The 18,373-nt window shown below is 40.0% G+C and overlaps 1 protein-coding gene and 1 non-coding gene across 2 annotated transcripts in view; one reads left to right on the top strand and one right to left on the bottom strand.

Moving 5' to 3' along the window:
• LOC122718508 (aryl hydrocarbon receptor protein 1) overlaps positions 1-18,373 on the bottom strand; it is a 143,213-nt gene that overhangs the window by 105,886 nt on the left and 18,954 nt on the right. The window lies entirely within an intron of this gene.
• On the top strand, positions 15,169-15,240 carry Trnad-guc. The gene has a single exon. It is a non-coding gene; the product is annotated as a tRNA-Asp (tRNA).

Genomic DNA, 18,373 nt, shown 5'->3' on the forward strand with positions numbered 1-18,373 from the left:
GCTTAAATGCGGCGGCAATCGATGAATTATCGCGCGTAAAAGTAATCAGCAGCCGCGAAGAAATCAGCGGGGAGACTTAGAGCAACAATTATCCTAATGGATGCAAAGTCACACCCCGGTGTCCGCGCCGGGCATGGTAATGAGTCGATATCACCGCATACCAAGACCTTGTATCCTTCCAAGTCCTGTTCGAGCCAGCGCCGCGCCACCACTGCCACCACCACTGCCACCCATCCCCTTTCCTCGTCCCTTCCTCTCCCACCTATCTTCTCCGGCGCATCTTCTCCTCGCCCCTTGCACCCTGCCCTCGCCTCCTCGCCACCGAAATTCACTCAGCCTCGAAAATCACGTTCACACCACGAGGCACAGCGTGGCCCTTCGTTCACCACCCAAGATAACCCGGGGGGAGAGAATCCTAACCTGGGCCGATTCTCTACCGATTCTACCTTTTCAACGGGGGGACATTTATTTCGAGCCCGAGCTCGAAGCGAGCGTGCAATTTTTTTCTCTCATTTTCCGCTCCAAATTCCACTTTTGGGCCAAGGTTTGGGATATGCTTTTGGAATTTCCAAGATCGCGAGTCGATATTTTTTTTTGGAGGGGAATTAAAGCGATCCTTGGTCGAGTTTTATTCGTTTATTATTGGAATTTGGAATTTGATGCGAGTCACTTTTCTTTTTTTTTGTTTTTTATGCTCCATTCTGGACGACAAAAGAGGATCGAATCGTATTTTTACTGTTTTAAAGGGTGGATTTTTTGGATGTAGTTTTGAAATTTTTGTATCACTTCTCTTGATCTTGATTCGTTGAACGCGATAACGAGGAATATTGCCAAGCTCCATAGCTTTGAATCGTGAATTTTCTCTAGATATCAATTCCAATTTTTCGTATCCGTATCCGAATTGTTTGCAGTGTTTTCTTGGCGATGACGACCAGAGTCGGTTCGAATTTACAAGTATAGCAGTTTAATTACGAGCCTAAACGGGTTAAGGAACTCGTCCCGCGCTGGGTAAACCGCTTGAAATGGCTTCGCACTTGTCACTGACCACCGTTATCTTCTCTCTTCTTAGAAGGTATTATATAAGGATGACAGAGATATCCAGAAGCATGACCTCTACCTGCTGCTGCTGTCGTTGCGATTCTCCACGCGATCGCACGATTCGTTGAAATCGAATCGAACGTTATTTATTCAACCCTTTACGATCAATCCTGCTCCGAAGCTTGAAGCTCGATTTTACGTTCCTTTCCGATCCAACGATTCTTGTATCGAATTTCGTACACACCTGGGCCCCCGTAAAAAAAAAAAAGAAAAAAAGAAAGAAAGAAAAGTTTCCTACATCGAGTCCAGTTTTGAAAATTTGAAATTCAAAATCGAAGATTTTTCTGGAGTTCTTTTTTTTTTTCCTGAAAATGGAAAAACAGAGTCGAGAATGAAAATACTTTCCGATACTTGTCGTTATCAACAGGGGTGGTTTTTAAAAATCGAGTATTTCTTTTCACCAAGCGAGAAGAGTATCCGATTTTTCAAATCGCTTTTCCAGAGTTTCACTTCGGGTAAACCTGATCTCCTCGCACAATATTCGAAAAATTCGAAAACATCGTCAAACTGAGAGAATTCGACGCGAAGAAAGCACTTCGATAACAAAGTTGAGAAGAAGAAATTCAAAAGTACGATATAAATATTCGCATATTTCGGGGAGGAAAAAAAAGAAAAAGAAAAAGAAAAAGAAAAAAAGAAAATATCCGATAATATCGTGCCGTGTGGATGGTTACGATGACCGGAACGAACTGCAGCCGGGCCTGGATGGCAAGGAGCTTTTGTACTCCGGCAAGTGCATTGATTGAAATTAAAACCAGTTAAGGGTGCAACCTAATCTCTGCCCGAAGAAAACTGCTAAACCTGCGGGACTTTTTACCGTGACCGTAATCCACGGATTCGGTGTCGTTTTCCGTCTAACTAACTCATCGCATTAATCAGGTTCTCAGCTGACACGTTTCGTGTTGTTTTAAAAGGCAAATCATTTGCGTAAGAAGAAGTTCGAAATTTCGTCGGAAACTTCGACCGATATTTATATACGTGCATTGATCTCCGTCAATAGGAATCAAGTGGAACAGGAAACGTTTACAACTCGACAGAACGGAAAGGTGAAACCGTTTCACCCGACTAGATCCACCGTAACATCATCGGATTCAACATAAATCGATGATTTATCGAACGATATCCACGATGTCGAATAACAGCCTTTCTCAACGACGAAACGACAGAATCCCTCGAATCCTTTTTTTCTCGTCCCGTCGAATAGAAAAATAGTCACGTGAAAGGGCGATAAGATAATAATTTCGAGCGAGTCGAAACGAAACGAGGCCAGGAGGGAGGATCGAGAAACGGGGCAACATTGATTTCAAAACTGGATTGTGGCCGGAGAGATATAAAACGAAAATCGGTCGACAAAGTCGATGACAGCCGATTAGGCAACCTTCCTAAAAAAAAAAAAAAAAAAAAAAAAAAAAAAAAAAAAAAAAAAAAATCCATCAACGAAATAAACCGATTACGGTGGCGCAAGGGAAGGTCGGGGTGGGAGGGGGGCGGGGGAGGATGGGAGGAGGAGGAGGAGGTGGAGGACGAGGAGGAGGGGGAGGGTCGGAGAAGCCGACATTTCTCGGTCTTCCGTGGTTGTGGTGGCCGCTGGTATTAAACCAGCTGCTCCGGAATCCGCGTATCCGCGGAAGAAAAATTCAGGATATACACGTGCACGGCCGGAGGCGAGTCGTCGGTGGACGGACGTGAGTCGGTGTGCGGGCGCATGGTAAAACTATTGGATTATTCGTGGTGTACGAGCTGCGGTTAGCAGGCATCAGACTGAGTTTGTTGGATTCGGGATCAAAGTAATCTCGTTTGCCACCCCCCGATCAGCCTATCCCCGATCAGCCTATCCCCGATCATCAGGGTTGGGCAAACCACGCCCTATCGCAACCGGCCACGGTTCTCCTCTCGATAGCTTTTCCAAAAAAAAAAAAAAAAAAAAAAAAAAAAGAGAAAGAAAAAGAAAAAGAAAATCGTCCATCGACGATCCACGCCGCCGTCCACGAGAGTCGACGACGAGTAGTCGAGTGAACGCCGAAATCGAGCGTCCCTCGAACCGATTCTCTCTCGACGAGGACGATTTTCGTGATTTTCACCTGATCGGCGAGGGAAATGGAACGATTTCGAAACGGGACGATGGTTCTAAAGGAGAGACAAGAAGCAAACGGTCGAGTCGAACCCGCAATTCCCTTTGAACGGGAATATTTAAGCGGATATTTGCGGAATGTTGGACACCCCTGATGCCAGCCGAGGCGTGTGATCTGGTTAGTTGACTCTATAGGGTGGGTTTTGCCCTCGGTAGGCCGGAATCCGCTCGTTTTTCGAGGCCGGATTAGCCTCATAAGACGATACCGAAAGATTAGATACCGAGATTACCGGTTCAAACAGCATCGGATGACGGATTGAATCGGATCACCAAGTCGATACTGATCATACTTGGCGAGGAAGACCGCCGAAGATCAGTGGAATCGGGTGGCGATGCACCCGATCATCGACCAACCGATGACGAGGCCGACGTACGTCTTCACCTTCTCTTATCTTCGTGTAAATTCGTCGTATCAATTTGTTAACAAGACGCCTATAACTATACAAGATATCGTGATTCGAACATCGATCCACGGGGATCACGCCCCCCGTCGTCGAAAGCATTAGGCCACCGCTACAATAGTCGACGACATTCTTCTAATTTCCTCTTTCGATCGAAAGAAGAAGAGAGAATCGTGTAATTTTTATCGCGTTGATTCGCGAACGAAACAATTCCTTCGAACTTCGATCGTACTTTCCCGAACGTTAAAAAAACACTCGCCTCGCTTCGAGAGAAAGATTCCAATTCCGGTCCGCGATTGAGTCATCCGAGTCGTGGACAAACGACTTCGAACGCGTCCAGGCCCCGCAGTTTTTAGCTCCTTTAATTCGACCTGGTCACCGTTAAGCGAACCAAAAACCACTCTGACTTCTCTCTCTCTCTCTCTCTCTCTCTCTCTCTCTCTCTCGAGGCGGCGATAAAAACCGGGCGACGAAGATCATCTCGAGCACGGTTCGTGACGTTTCAGGGCGGTGGCTTCGCGTGGTCCATTCTGTCCGGACGAGCACGCACGATGACGTGATCACGTGACCGTTAAAAACCTGACCTAACCGACATCCCTGCCGGCACGCCATTATCCGTGCGTTCATCGCTACTGAATGAGCCTCGATGTCCGCTGGCACAAGCCCGCTCTACCCTCGTAAATCCATCCACCAGAGAGGACATGCGATCCAAAACTCCCTTGTCCTTCCTCTTATCAACTGCCTGTTAAAGCCAATTTTTCCCCCTCTCCATTCGATGCATCATGCGCGCGAATCCTCGATGCCGCCTGCGATGAATTCGTTGCACGAGAACAGATCCTTGCTTCTCGATTTTCAGAATGAAGTAACAGATCAAACAACAGAATCTAATATCTCAATTATTAATGTTCGATCTTTTCTGGAACTCGGCATCTTGAACAAAATCGATAACTTTCGTTCCCTCTTCTTTTTTTCTAGAAACAGGTCATCCTATAAACGCCGCCAATTAGAGTTACACTCGCAACACCCAGTCCACATTCACGAGAAATAAATTTCCAAAGCGATTCTCGTGAGAAAAAGAGAGAGAGTTTTACCGTTCACATTCCACAACCATATCCCGTATCCATATTTCTGCAAAGATCCCGATCGCACTCGCGTCACACTTTCCTCCACCCCATCGTCGCAACAGGGATAAAAAAAAAAAAGAAAAAATGCCAAGTTTCGCGAATCGAGAGAGCGAGATCACGTCCCCAACGACGTGGCTCGATAAAATGACAGCGAAGTTGGCGATTGGTTACCGGTGGCACGCAACTACCGAATGAACTAATATCCAAGTGTCGACCTAATATCGAAGCTCGGCGTAAAGGCACCGGGGGAAGGCACGCAACGTCTCTAACGTCACGAGCCGGTGTATCCCTTTTTCTCTCTCGGTGGCTTGCATGTGCGAGTACCTCGCAAGACGTGCCGTGGATATCCGGTGGTTGATCGATACGTCAGGAACGCAGCGATTACTCCTCCACGGGATTACTTTACCGGTATCGTGTTGCCAATCTGTGTATACAGAGAGAGAGAGAGAGAGAGAGAGAGAGAGAGAGGCTAGGTGAAATTGCGCGAGAGTTGGAGCAAGTTTGGCCAACTTCCTTCTTTACCCATCCCAGTTTTAGGAAAGAAGGATTATCCCTTTCGCGTCAATTTTCACTTGGAATCATCCGATTACGATTAGGTTTACAATTAGGAGTTTCTCTTTAGGATTATTTAGATTTTTTTCTTCACTGATTTCAATGAAAATATCATTGTTCATTATTACCAGATGTATTATATTATAGTTTCTTCGGGAAGATCCTAAAACGATAGACAGAGTTTTAGGAAAATCTATTTTAATTCCAAGTCTTGATCAAAATTTCTTATTATCTCTTACTTCTCCAAAACTTCAAACGGTTCATACGTCTAATAATCTCTTTCTCTTCTCGATTATCTCTCTTCTCAAATAACTTCCGATTACAAAATCACGATTTCTTCTAAAACGTTCTCACAGGAAACGAGCTCCGTGCATCGTCAGTTTTTCCTAAAAATAATTCTTCCCCCGAAGAGGAGAGAATTTCTCTCTCGCGAAATAATCCAAAGAATGAAAGAAAGATCGAAAAGAGAGCTGGACCTGTTGGTACCCAGAGAATCGATTTCGATCGATCTCGCTCTCGATCTCATAAATATCTGGCGGAGGCAGTCGGCCGGATAATTACGTATCGAGGCGTACGAGGGGCGTTCTCTCTACAAGCTTCGAATATTATGCTTATACGTAGTCGCGGCACGCTTGACCCTCTTGACACTCGGATGATATAATAATAATTGTTGCCACGAAGAGGAGCACAGTCCTCGGCCGGGCATCATTGGCAGAAAGTGGCCAACCTCTCTCTCCCTTCTTCGTATATACGACCCCTGTGTGCGAGGGCCCGGTGCGCGGAACAGAGGGCCCCGTTTAATTTCCTCGCTTCGTTTCATGCCTCTCTCCCCAATCACCGTTTTCGTTTGGCCGCCGTTTAATTAATATCGGGACCAATTTCGGGACCCGTTCCTTCTCCTCCCCAAAGGAAAACCATCCACGATACATTTCCTCCTTCCAAATATTCGCTCGTCCTTTTCCAACGACGATTCTCGCGATTCAGAACAGATCTCAGTGCTTTCGATCGATCCTTCTTCTTTTGAACCATTTCTCGCCATTTCTAAATCTATCGATTATACTTCGCTTCTTTTCGATTCGTGATTTCGACGAATTAAAATCGGGATATATTATATTATTAAATATTGGAGAGATTTTTATTTGCTTGTCGTTTAATCGAATCGAATTGTTCTCGATTCTTGTCCTCGAAAAGATTGAAAATTGCCACGATCTTTCGTTGTTTCTACTCGTATCTCCTCTTCTTTCCAAATATCGAATCGCAGTGCTTTCGATCGATCCTTCTTCTCTTGAATCAATTCTCACCATTCCTTCCGAGATCTATCGATATATCGCTTCTTTTCGACTCGTGATTTCGACGAATTAAAATCGAGATATATTATATTATTAAATATTGGAGAGATTTTTATTTGCTTGTCGTTTAATCGAATTCTTGCCATTCTCGATTCATCTCCTCGAGAAGATTGAAAATTGCCACGATCTTTCGTTTCTACTCGAATCTCCTCTTCTTTCGAAACATCGAATCGCAACATCGACACGATTGAAATCGTGACAAGCACGAAGAAGGGCAGTGATTTCGAGTTCCTCCCTCTTTATATTGATTCTTGATCCAGAGAGGTTCACATTGTGAGAGAAGGAAAGGATAGGGCTCGAGGCTGGACGGGAGAATTCCCATCGGTGGAAGAAGGGCATCGGTTCCCCGCGCTGTTGGCCAGCGCAACGTTGCCCTCTCCTTCGTTTGAAAATGAGATTTCGGTGGAGGGCAGATAGCAGACAGAAACTGCATACCGAATTAGTAGGATGGAATATATGTACCGGGGAGGAGGCATTACCTATCGTCGAGTACAAACAAAGGGGAGAGGCGAGGCAGCGTATATAGCAAAACGATCGTCGCTCGACTTGAAATACGTAGCCATTAACGGCCATAACCATTACCGATTCGACTGAATTGTGAGGTTAGTATGGGGCTAATCTGCTACGTGCTTTACTTACCTGTCAAGAAATTAGCATATTATCTGAATACCGGCTCCCCCTCGCCTCCTTTTCTTCCTTCGATGCCCGGCAACTCGGCTTCTCCTCCTTCTTTCACTTTCCCTCCGCAAGGACCCACCCTTTCCACTCTCCTCCCCCTTCAGCCCGATTCACTCGAAAACAACAACAAGGATTTTTAAACGATTCGATGAAGGGCAAACTTCTTAACACGTTTCACCAACGTTTAATGCGTATAGATCGACGATGTTTCTACAGTTTCGTCCATCAACTCGACCGATTCAGATCCGATCCGTGCGAAATTTGCGCTCCTCTTTTGCTGCAAAATTTTCCATATTAGAAGAAATATTTAATTTCTTTCGAAAATTTACTCATGGAAGATATTTTCGTTCCTCTCTCGAAAGAAGAGAGATGAAGAAGATTAGATTTTTGTTACAAATCCTTCGTTTTCTTTTTTCTCGATAAAGAAAGTCGATCATAAATTAATAATACTCGATAGATCCATCGTCGATCGGCAGATAGAAATAGAGGAATTAGGGCGCGTTCGAATCGATAGATCGGCTTCTTCGTGGTTCTTAAACGCCGGCGTAAAATCCAGGAGAGATCAATAACCCCCGATTCGTCTCGGATCATTTTCTGTTTTTAATTATACGTGGGTTAGCCCAAGGGTTAACCCCATTAAGTTCAAGAGTGGCCCAAGAAGCTACCGGCCACTTTTATTTCCTCCTGTTCCAGCAAAGATCCCATTATGCTCGTTTGCGTTAAACATTTTCGTGCGTGCCGCCATCAACCGGCACAGGAAGCCACCTTCGATTCTCCTTTTGTCTTGTCCATTTTTTCTTTTTCTTCTTTTTTTCATCTTATTCGCGCGTAAATAACATTTTGTGCGCGCGTTCTCTTTTGAGATCGATCAAGCAATTAGCTTCAAACCTACAAATTGAAACTTTTCTTTAATACACACTAATAATTTTACGAATATCTTATCTTTCAACGAATTTTATATAAAGATCCAGAGAAAATGTAATTTGTTGCGCGTCTTTTTTGTGCACTACCAGAAGAAGATAATTAAAATTTCGAATCGATCAATCTTTTAACATTCTTAAAGTAAATATAGCACGAACCGTTCAAAAATTGAAAAATTTGGAAAATAAAATGTATTTATAAACTTTGTAAATTCTAAAAAATGAAGAAATAAACAAAAAAAATTCAACGAAACAACCGAACGATACGTGAACGCATTCACAAACGAGAGATAAACACGAAGACGCCTCTTAAAATTGTTTTCAAACGCTCGACAAAAATTTGACGAAAACGCTTAATAACAACAATTTGGAACATTGGCACGATTTTCTCAAATCGATCGGATGGCAAGAAGCTGGCGCCAACGGGACATTTCGGTTCGCGCCGATAATTCCCTTGTTTACGTTTCTTACCAACAGCTTCATAGAAGCTTGTTCCTGCGCCACCCAGTCTCGGTCGAAATGGCCGGGTCAGAGCGAACAAGTTACGCGAAACCGGGTAAATAAGAGATAATCGGTAAACGAGGAGGCGGCGGTCAGTTTTACGATAAGCCGGGAATTAATGCGGGCAACAGGCCATAAGAAAGTCTCGTTTCTTGCACGTTGGGCTTCGCCCCCTTGTTTACCTTTTCCGCTGTCGACGACCCGATTCGAGATTCGACGGCCGGCAACCGATCTCGCGCCGTTCGTGGAAACAGTTGTGGAAACTGTTCCTCTCTTCCTCCCCCCGATAATCGTCCCGTTTTTTCGCCGCGTATAACCCATTTCTTGCCTCGCAACTTTTAACAATCTTCAAATTGTTAGCCGAGAAAGAAAACCGATTTCCGGATAAACAGGAGAATTCATTCGCCCGGTTTTTCATCGAGTACGAGAGGCCCGCCGCCGAACCCGTTGCGCTCTTCCTCCTGCCTTTCGCACGCCTCTCTCTCTCTCTCTCGTCTCGCACGAGACGTAAACACGATCCGGATTTCCTTTAATTGTCCTGCACCGTTATCGAAGAAAAAGATTAAAACCGATCCTCCGTAATTAAGAGAAAGGATCTCGGAAGAAAAGAGAAGAAAAATATTCAAAGGAAAAGTAAAAAGAGAAAATTGCTCGTTACACTTTTGGAAAAAGTCTAAATGCACACGCGCGTTTCTTTCGAACGCGTTTAAACAAAAATTGGGAATTAAAAAATCCAAAGGAAATAAAGAAAAGGTTGGAAAATGGATTTCTTCTTTTTCTTTTTTTTTTTACTTCTCACTGACGGGAGGGCATTGAGAAGAGAAAAAGTCCAAACACGCACGCGCGTTTCTTTCGAACGCGTTCAAACAAAAATTAGAAATTAAAAAATCCAAAGGAAATAAAGAAAAGGTTGGAAAATGGATTTCTTCTTTTTCTTTTTTTTTTTTACTTCTCACTGACACGTGAGCGGAAAGGCGTTGAGAGAGGAAAAAATCCAAATAATATACGCGCGTTTCTTTCGAACGCGTTCGGACGAAAATTAGGAATTAAAAATTAAAAATCCAAAGGAAATAAAGAAAAGATTGGAAAATGGATTTCTTCTTTTTCTTTTTCTTTTTTTTATTTCTCACTGATACGTGAACAGAAAGGCGTTGAGAGAGGAAAGAGAGATGCCGAATAAGGCAAGAGAAGGGTGAAGAGTAATCAGCGCCACGCGTAATGCGTATCATTGGCCGGTCCTCGTAAACACGAGGGCAAAAAACAATTATTAAGGGAAGATTGAAGAGAACGGCGGTGAGGAAGGTGCAGAGGGCAGATCCTTGAAACGAACGAGCGTCCTTAGCGCGAGTCCCACGGTTGTTGTACACCGCTCGTTTCGCTTCTCTCTCTCTTTCTCTCTACTGCCGTTGCATCTGATCGAGCGTTAATCGTAAATCGCGCCAATCTTCAACAACCAACGACTCGCTAACGATGTTCTTTGACATTTACCTTTCTCTGCCCTTTCTCTCCAGACGTTTCCAACATTGTCACCGTTAAATTCCGTTTACACAACTTGTTACTTACCTAGCCGATGCAAAGTGTCTTTTATCATTCCACGTAACACGTTTCGAGCGAAGTGTCATCTTCGAACAGAGAGAGAGAGAGAGAGAGAATATCGAAAGCAATTGTCGTTTCGAACGGATGGAGAGTAAAAAATAGATTTAACTAAAGATAGATTAAACTAGAAACTGTTCGTTGAATACCAAATATACACGATTAACTTAACAAGTGTGTAATAATTTTCGAAAGGAAAATATTTTTGTATAAAAGTAACGGAATTCAGGACGTGGTGATTAAACGAACGATTAATAATTCTTCTCTCGGTACATCTTGATACGTCGATCGTGGCTAACTTTTTTTACCCGATACGAATCTCGAAGGAAATAAAATTAAAGATCTTAAAAATGTTTCTCTCCGATTTGAAGGGAAAACAACGACAACAACGCAACTTTCTCCATCCGTTATCGATGGTTGGTCTTATTATATTTTCATTACCGCTTGTTTGCCACGTAATAACAACGTAAGAGAATCGTGGGCTCGGCGAGCATTAGAGCTCGTTAGAGGGCGAGGGTGAAATCTGTATTGGTACGATCGGCGGAAAAGAACTGGCGCCAACAATTGGAATAGGGGAGGGGGAGGGTGCTCGTAAACATGGGAAAAAGATGCGGGCCTCGCGGCTGCATATTTATAAAATGCAAATTCTAATTGCGGTAACAGCGACGCGAAATTAATGATTGCATTTAAAACGCTTTATCAGCGGCTGGCACATTTTAACTCACGTAATAAGCAGCGCCCTGCTCCATCGCGTGTATACACGTTCGGTCGAACGAAAAGCGCGGTGGCATAAATTTTTATTAAAATAAAAAAAGGAAGGAAAGAAGGAGAGAAAGAAATATCAACCCTATATAAAAATACCACCAAACTATTTCATTTCGTCGAATATACGAATAAATTCAATTATACGAATATTATTCGTCGAATAAATAAAGTAAAATTCACTCCAATCATTTTTGGAGATGATCTATCTGTACTCTTATTTCTTCGTCCATCCGATCGTTATATCATTGTTTCGCGTTAATTTTTTCGATTTTATTTATCGTAACTTTATCTTAATCCTTTATCTTAAAGCAAGGATAAGATCGATACAATACGAAAAAGAATTTCTAATTTTAATAACAGGCTGACCTTCCAAGGAAATATTCTTCGAACGCAAAGGATTAATTCCCCGATCTGATCCTTTGTGTACAGGACAATGATGGATTGAGATTAATTTTAATAACAAATGAGCGGTAAACTGAACAGATCGTCTCCTTCGTGTCAACTTGACACTCGAGATAAAAAAGAAAAAAAAGAAGGGAGTACACACGATTCCAACGTATTCGTAATTTTACCGAGAATTGAAACAATTTCGCGTTAGAAGACACGAACCATATATTTGGCAAGTTTCGCGGACAGATGACGCGGAACGAAGGCACCTCTGTTAAAAGCGATGGTTAACATATGGCGTGGTTAGCGTGATCTTTCGGAAAAAATGCGCAAGTTTTCGTGCCGTCGACCCACGGAACACCGGTGTTTCTCCGCCTATTGGGGCGGTACTTGCATTTTCGCAAACGCGTTTGCACAAGTCTGCAAACAATCGGTCGCCTCTTGCACGTCTCTATACTCTATCCAACCACTCGAGACCAGAGTTGGGCATTAACCCGTTGAAAAAGTAACTAGCTAAAAATTTCGAGTGAACTTAGTTTAAAATGCTCGAATAACATTTATTCAAGCAATATAATTGATCCGCTTTTGTAATACAACCTCGGTTGTTCGCCATTACAATTATTTCGGATTATTATTATTTTGAAGAATAAATTATTCGAGACTAGAGTTGGGCATTAATTCGAAGTGAAAAAGTAACTAGCTAAAAATTTTGAATAAAGTTTAAGATGTTTGAATAACATTTATTCAAGCAATATAATTGATTCGCTTTTACAATACAATATAGTCGGCTACTACAATTATTTTCGATTATTATTATGTTTTGAACAATAAATTATTGAAATAACTTATCGAAGTAACTTTATTCATAACTTTTAAACTATTAAATTTTTCCCACCACTGCTCCAGACTTTTGTCGACTCAGTATCTCCTTGGAATTCTTATTCTGAACAAATTCTACGTATAATTTATCAAATCAACGATCAAATTCTGAATCGATAATGATGAATAATTGCTAACAAGACTCACAAATTCGAAAGCCATCGTTTGATAATAGAAATAATACAATTTTTGTAGATAATAACGTGTTGCAAAAACGTTCATCATTACCTTATTTGTACATAAAAATACTTCTAAAAATAAATAAGATATCACACGTTTATATTAAAAAAAAAAAAAAATTGAAACGCAATGTGCAGATAATGAAAGTATCAACATAAAGACAATCTTCGCGAGTCTTTCTCCATCGAGTTGTTTTTTCGATTTGAATAAGTTCTTTCGTTCAATTACGAATTTCGATACGGAACGAATTAACCATTACAGGAACAATCGAGATATATTTGTTTCAGGACGATCAAAAGTTTCTTCTTTATTTCGAGAGTCTTTACAATCCTGTGGATCCAGGATGAATTTCAAAGTAAAAAGTTGGACAGTTGACGAAGGGAGGGAGGGAGGGGCGAAATATCGTTTACTATTAATCTGCCAATTTATTTCGCCGAGACGTTTTAACGCGAAACTGGAAACACGCAGGTGCCTCGTTACTTCCCGCTTTCCCCCTCTAAAGAACGTCGCAGCCTAATTACTCCGGAGACCCCTTCGTTAAACAGCGATAAACATCTCGGCGATTAATAAGGAAATACTGTTTTCTTGCTGCTTGTGCCGATCCACGTTGCATCGATTCCGTACGAAAACGACAAAAATGTGCGGCAGAAGGTGCGACATAAAACGGAAGAGAGAGACAGGAAGAGAAAGGAGAGAGGGAGAAGGAGAGAGAAAGAAAGAGAGAAAGAGAAAGAAAGAAAGAGAGAGATAGAGAGAGAGAGAGAGAGAGAGAGAGAGAGAGAGAGAGAGAGAGAGAGAGAGAGAGGACTACTTGGTCTGGCGTTAATTGCGGTCTCTCGTAAATTAATTTTCCATTCGTTACCTATCGTTATTATACTCACAAGTTCGTTTAAAAATATGAGATTCGCGTACACGTGAAATTTCTACTTCTTCCAAGAAGTTTTCTTTTGATAATTTATATATATATATATATATATATATATATATATATTTTTTATATACATTCGCGTGTCTCGATATTAGATACTCGATATTATATATAAAACTTTCTTCCTTTCGAGTCGTCGCAAATTACGTTTCGATCAATCGTAAATTCTGAGCTTAACGATTTTTATTTAAATTTGCAGGAATTAACGTATCGTGGTGGGGCATAATTAAAAATTCATTTTGATTTTACCGTTTTAATTTCAACGTTTTTTTTTTTTTTTTTATGATTATACGATCCAACAAACGCGTTTTCTTGAATTCTCGAAATCACGATCACAAAATACGATTAAAATTTTACCTCGAAAGGCAACGTGTCTCGCGTATACGCCAATAATACATAATTCGTGGAAACGATCGATCGAACATCCATCTATCGGAACAATATCTATCGATGGTAGATATGTATTTCAAGAAAGCAAGCTTGTTCCAAAGGTTTGCAATATCATTGACTTGTGTATTCACTTGTGCGTTCACAGAAGTATACATTTACCTCCTATTGCTTCTTTGTATTCGTATCGGTTACGTTCTTGACTCTAGCGGGTTCTTTAAGCTCTTAAGATTCTAAGCATTGACCTAAGAATATTCCACAAGGGAAAGAGGCGCTTATATCGAATCAACTTTCCTTCCTTCTTTCTTTCCTTCTTTCTTTCTTTCTTTCTGGATAGGAAAAATCTGTTCGAGGTTCAAGCAGAATGACGAACTCCTTCCTCGGGCTATGAGACGATATAATTTACGACATGACCCTTGACAAGTGATTTGCAGACATCTCGTAACGAGACCATGAATGGTCTTCTCTACGATAATCGCATTCTGTTGTTTCGTGTCTTCCTTCGGGCACGTCTTCTTTTCCCTCGTGAAAAATACGTTTCTGTTTATTTTTCACAATGTAGCATTGCTCTTCTATGCGATTTCGTTGGTAAGTAACGAGAGAAAGACGATCGAAATCGAATCGAATTGAATTCTCAAAGTGAAAGGAGAAGAAGAAATTTAATTCGATTACGTGTTGTGTAATAAATTTAATTATTTGTTTCTATCAAAGAAAAATTTCTTTACCGTTGATCATTCACTTTTGATTGAACTTTAAGAATAATGATTTTCGAAAAAATATTTGAATTTGAAAATTGGAAATATATTTTGGAAATTATTATATTTTTTTTTTTTTTTTTACGATAAACTCTGTGATACAAGTTATTTTTTAATATATTTAAAGTGAGTATACAAAAATTTCGTTTATTAAATTATGAGCAAAGTTAGATAAAGCGAGACAGAGATCCGAACGAATTGGTAGTGTGACAAAGATAGAAGGGTAGGTCTTATCCTATCTGTATCTCATTTTATCTAACACAAATCTTAATCGTTTAACTTAATAAATCTCAATCGATATTTTTGCATTTGTTTTGGACTTTAGAATCAATTCTTTAATGTATCACACGAATGTATTCATATTTTACATAAAGTAGTATTAATATAATGTCGCAGAGTTACCGTAGTAACGAATCGAAAATAATATAAATAATTAATTGTGTCGAATGATTGTATCAATTTTCTTTTTTTTTCATTAATGAAAATATAATTTCAATGATACAATTTTTATACAATTCTGAAATTTTACCTTTCACGAATTCCTCGGTAGTATAGTGGTTAGTATCCCCGCCTGTCACGCGGGAGACCGGGGTTCGATTCCCCGCCGGGGAGAAATTATTTTTCTACAAAAAATCTATTTTTTTTAACCATTTACATTTTATATATCGACACAGATCGATTATTAATATTATATTAATATTCATTGAATTTAGGAAAAAAAAATAAATTACAATAACCATTCTTTAATAATAAAAATCCATACCTAATTGAAATACAATTGTTATCCTTTAACCTTAATAATCATACGAATAGAAAATTTCCATTCCATTTCCATTTCTCACGAATCAGACAAAAATCCAATTATCCATCGCAATTAATTCTCAAACGCGACTCGTTTCACGTTTAAAGATCTATAAATATCTACAAAATCAACGCAATCGAATCATCGTTCTCTCGTCATCGAGCATCGTGATACCGTGCCATCGTTCCTGCGCTAATTATCCAAACAATCAGCGAAATCCCGATGCGCCGCTAATAGTGGCAAGACAAATCGGCAACAATCACGAAACGATACCTCACGATTGTCCGGAATCCTTCTTCCCATCCTCGTCCCGTCACGAAAAATCGCGGTCTCGTTAAGAAACAATTTCGCGCCGAAACGGTCAAAAAATCCTCTCACGTGTCGCTAATGGCAGGCTAAGAGAGAAAAATATTGAATTTTCCTCGAGACAATGGGGGATTTTGGTGGCAAAAACGGGCGGCGCGTGACCAAAACGGGCGGAAATAAATTCGCCGACGTCCGCCGCCGTTTCATTTCCATATCCACGAGAGAAATATTTTTGTTTCGCGAGATATCGTTTAAGAGAAAAACTTACGGACGGCTGGTGGTGGTTACGGGTGGTTAGAAAATTATGAAAATGTTCCCCTGCCCCCTGTACGAAGTGAATTCCTCGTAATTATCAGAGTTGAATGCTTCGCGTGTTTCGACCGAGAATAAATAGATATTCGTATAATTTACGTTCCAGCGTAACGAAATCGGTAATAATATTATCTGTATAAAACTGAAAGGTATTTTAAATACGAGTATATTAATTCGGTGAGATACGAACGGTATATATATGTATATATATGGATCTTTTCGAAAGGAGAATTCGTATAACGCGTAGAAAATTAAAATGCGTATGCGGTGTAGAAGATTAATCTTACCTACTGTCGGGGAAAAGTATAATGCGAAAAGTGTAAACTCGTTCTCCTTGTTTAACGAGTTTGTGCAAATTTCTCGATAATATCTATCTTAATTTGATATTTCAATTCCGTAAGGATTTATCTCGATCCCTTGAAATATAATGTTCTTATCTTTCGGCATAAATATTTATATGCCTCTTGGCTAGAAGCACACACATAAATCATCGAATACGGATTGAATGTTATCGAAAGGGAAACTTGATTGATAAATCAACCGGGTATTTAAACAGTACTTAACTTACATATAACACTTACATTAACGCTTACATGGCAATTATTGAACAAACTTGCTCCGTAAACAGAAGAATTAAACAAGTTTATTATCGTTCAGGAACAAAAGATAACACCAGAAATATATGATCTAAATCCTCTCTGAAAAATATTCTTCGATTAATTTCCAGGCAGGTATTTCAATATGAAAAAAAAAAAAAAAAAATATGTATCACTATTTTTACGACCTTATATCATATTCGTAAATAAAAAAAAAAGTTTCTTAGCATAGAAAATTCTTTTCGTTAATAATTCTTTTTCCCTCAATTCGTAGAAACCTCGTCACGATCTCGCTCGACGTAATGCCGATTCCATGAAAATTCGACGCCTATGCATGTTTGCTCGACCTCTAAGGGAAGGCATGTGGCAGGTGGCCGTGCGATAGTTTGCATATTCATCGGTTTCTCCCTTATCGGTCCCATATTATCACAGCGTGCTTAATTGACTTCAGATTCCCTCATTAGCGCTAATGGGTTAATTCCAAAACTGTTCCACCGTGAGGCGGCGACTAACCGCGGACAAGTACTCGGTCGCGCCCCCTACAACAACGTGAGATTCGTTTTTTAGAGAATCTCGACTCGAGGAAATTAAATAATTCGTTCAAATTATCAAAATGTATTTGCAATCGATGGTCTTTGAAATTCGAGTCAATATTGGATACACTTTCTTTTTTCTTGCGATCCATTTTATATTTGTACGTTTTCATATCTTTTGCTCTTTTGTCGAAGACTTTAGTCAAAAATTGATAAATAATTAATTTTTTTTTTATTTCACGTTGAATTATGATATTCTGTATCAAAATGTATTTGCAATCGATGGTCTTTGAAATTCGAGTCAATATTGGATACACTTTCTTTTTTCTTGCGATCCATTTTATATTTATACGTTTTCATATCTTTTGCTCTTTTGTCGAAGACTTTAGTCAAAAATTGATAAATAATTAATTTTTTTTTTATTTACGTTGAATTATGATATTCTGTAGACTAAAGGAATCTTGTTTTCAGAGTCGAATGTTAAATTTTGATTTTTTTTTTTTTATGACAAAATTTAATCAGTTTAACCGATGTTATTTTGTTCCACGTTGCATCATAGTACGATAGTCTAAAGAATGATTTTTATTCAGATTCAAATAACCTTTCTATTAATTTTTTTTTCGATTTTCTTTTTTTTTTCGACTGGCCATGTTTTTGAAACGTTATACGTGCAACGAATCGAGGCAAAGAGTATCATGAGAGCGTTAAATTATCATAAGTAATCTTAACGCAATTTTTCAAAGTCGTATCAGCCGCGAGGAAGACTAATAAAAAAAAAAGAAAAGAAAAAAAAAAAAGGGAAGCAACAAACAATATACGGTACACGGTTCGCATGTTTCGTGACAATGTGTCATAAGAGAATTGCAAACATACGTAACCACGTATAGCTCTCAGTGATACAACCACGTGTAATAATTGTGTATAATATAAAGAGCACAGAATCGTGTAACAACGTGCGCAATGCAGCATATCGATTTAATGAAAACCGGCCGTCGTATCGAACGCATAAAGCATAAGTGTCGTTGCACCAAACGGCCGAGTATTTCAATACAATTTTGCAAATCGCGAGAATGAAGATGTGCGATAAACAATTTCTATTTTTTCTTTTTTTTTTTTTATATTAACTTCATCCTTCTCGAATATCGCTCCCTTCTTTATTCTTCATCATCAAATTTAATTCGAAATTTAATTTTCAC

This window comes from Apis laboriosa, unplaced genomic scaffold, assembly GCF_014066325.1.
Source record: "Apis laboriosa isolate Shangri-la unplaced genomic scaffold, ASM1406632v1 scaffold64_cov150, whole genome shotgun sequence".
NCBI lineage: Eukaryota > Metazoa > Arthropoda > Insecta > Hymenoptera > Apidae > Apis > Apis laboriosa.